A 2859-nucleotide genomic window follows, 5' to 3' on the forward strand; every position below is an offset into this window, starting at 1 on the left:
AAAGCCTAGTGAGGCAGGCGCAACAACATACCAATATCAAAAGCTTTTGTATATATCAGCAATAACCAATTAGCAAACATGAGGGAAGAGATCCTGTTCATCTGGAAATAAGGTCAACAAGAAATGTAATGCCTATATAAATAAAAAAAAATCTATACTGAAGAGTATGAAAGGAGACCTGAAATACAGAGAAGCATGTCACATTTTTCTGTAAGACAACTCAACATAATGTCAGTTCTACCAAATGATAAATTCAAGGCAATTTCATACAATCATAGCAAGGTTTTTTAAATGGCTATGACAACCTGATTATACAGTTCATTTGGAAGACATAAAGCACAAAATAAATTTTGAATAGATAATCAAAGCAATCCATGGAGCCAGGGTAAGTGAAATAGTGTGGTATTGGCACAGGAATAATCAATAGGTTAAAGGCAGAGAACAGAGAATCCAGAAACAGAGCAATATATATGTGTGGGAATTTAATATTTGAAAAATGGTGTTACAAATTAGTAGGGAAGAGTTGAACTACTCATGATGTCGAGTAGTCATCTAAGTAGTTATCTCTAAGAGTCAGAGATAAGAATGTGTATTGAGGCATTTTTTTGAAATAATAAAAATCAGAAAACATAATTGTATATGAATGCAGAAATTGTTGAATTAATACATACCAGGTCCTACCATGCGAGCAGACAAAATAACTCTATAGTGTGGACATGAAAATATTTGTAAGATATACTGATATGAAAAACAAGTTGTACAATACTACTTATCGCACACTCCTGTTTACATTTATATGGTTAAAAATCTATTTACATATATGTAGCATACATGTGTCTGTGTGTGCACCTAGAAAATAGCCTGTAAAAACACTTATTAGGCTGTTGACAGTTTTGTCTGCCAAAGGCAATAGGAAGTGGAGAGGAAGTAGGAGAGGGGGCTTTTCATATTTTATTCCATTTACTTCTAGGTTGTTTGATTTTTTTAAATAAGCATGTTTTTATGGATGACAAAAACATTCTTTTTTACAGAAAAAGCAAATATCTAACCTTTTATCCTATATAGCCTATGCCCATCTATTTTTCAAAATGTGTCTGTACTAATATCTATGTGAATGAAAATGAACTTTACTCTGTTCCCTCCTTTCAGAGCTTTATACCCCTAAGGTATTTCTACATAGCATATTTAAACTTTTTATTTTTAACCACAACCCACAGTAAAAATTATATTTCGAGAAAAGTAAAAGGTAATCATCCTGGTCCACACCTACCTTGTGTGTACACACAATAAATAAAAAATTTCATCAAATCATTCTTATTTTTCTTCTAGTGATTCACCTATGTGTTTTGTTCTATTTCATTCTTTGGGAAAAAATTCTGTTTGCAACCCACTAAGTAAGTTTTGCAACCCACTAATTAAGTTTCACAACCCACTAATGGCTCATGTCCTGGAGTTTGAAAACACTGGCTAGAGTGCTTCCAGCATTTGCTCAGTCTATCTCTGATAAAACTGTGTGCATAGAATGCAAGTCTTTCTCCCATTGGCTTTGTTATTTTATGTCTGACAGTTGTTCTCCCTTTGTGCATTACCTCGAAAGCCCAGCTTTCTTGAGCTCTTTAACACTCAATAGTCTAAATTATGAGTCCCCTTTAAAGACCCTTTTGTTACACTGAAAGCCTGAGTTTTCAAATTGACATATCTACAGGAGAATTCTAAAATATAATTTGATCAGAGTTAAAAAAAAGAAACAAGAATGTCCTGTAACTTAAGGCTGTGTGACAAGGCAATCATCTGGCATGGATGGCTGGCTGCTCACAAGGCATACGATGTACTATAGGAGTTGAAAGGCCTCGACCTAATGCTCATGTTCTCCTAGTACAGTTTGTGCATTTTACCCACTGTGAATTAAAAACACAAGAAACAACCAAGTAGTTTAGAAGTAGATAAGGATACCTCCTACAGATTAAATAATTATTAACTGTTCCTGAGAGACTAGTGAGGATTAATTGGTTTATTTCATGTCTTACATAGTCATCAAAGTCCTTGAAATGGAGGAAAGATTTATCTCTTAAAGAAAAAAAATGAAAAACTAAAAACAAAGCTTCATAAAATCTCAAAATTTGATAATCCTAGCTTAGTATCTTAAATGATAAAATTTGAGTAGGGTTTGAAAACACTAAAATCAGGTCGAACGATAAGAAAAGATGCTTAACAAGGAGTAAGTCGTACAGATCTAATGCACGATGTAGTGAATATAGACAATATTGTATGTTAATCATCAAGCTTGCTGAGAGACTAGATCTTAATTATTTCAGCCACTAAAAAGAAATAATTATGTGATGTGATAGAGATGCTAATTATAACATCAATGCAATTATATCACAATATATAAATGTATCCAATCAACATGTGCACCTTAAATTTGCACAATGTTATATACCAAATATATTTCAATTAAAAAAAAAAAAAACAACTAAAATCAGTTTGCTCAATAGTCAGCGCTAATTTCTTGATACCCAAGTCAAACTTCACCCAAATCTTTCCTAATAATTGAATAACTCATATAACAGATAAGAGACACTTCATACATTATTCCAAGATCTGAAAACCTGTAAGAGGTCCAAGTTGTTCTCTTTAGATTAAGTAATAGTCATACAAGCTATGGTTACAGTCAAGTGAACTGCTGGCTCTTTTTGCGATAAGTGGCTAGAACAGCAAATATGAAGCTATGAAACATGATTTTCTTAGTTTCATGTTCTTTATGGACACTTAGACTAATATCGTTTTCTACATTTTCTCTCTTCTCCAATTTAGTTAATACAATAACTATAAGTTTAAATTGTCTAATGAATCAAAAAC

The sequence above is a fragment of the Pteropus vampyrus genome, unplaced genomic scaffold (genome assembly GCF_000151845.1).
Source record: "Pteropus vampyrus isolate Shadow unplaced genomic scaffold, Pvam_2.0 Scaffold273, whole genome shotgun sequence".
Lineage (NCBI taxonomy): Eukaryota > Metazoa > Chordata > Mammalia > Chiroptera > Pteropodidae > Pteropus > Pteropus vampyrus.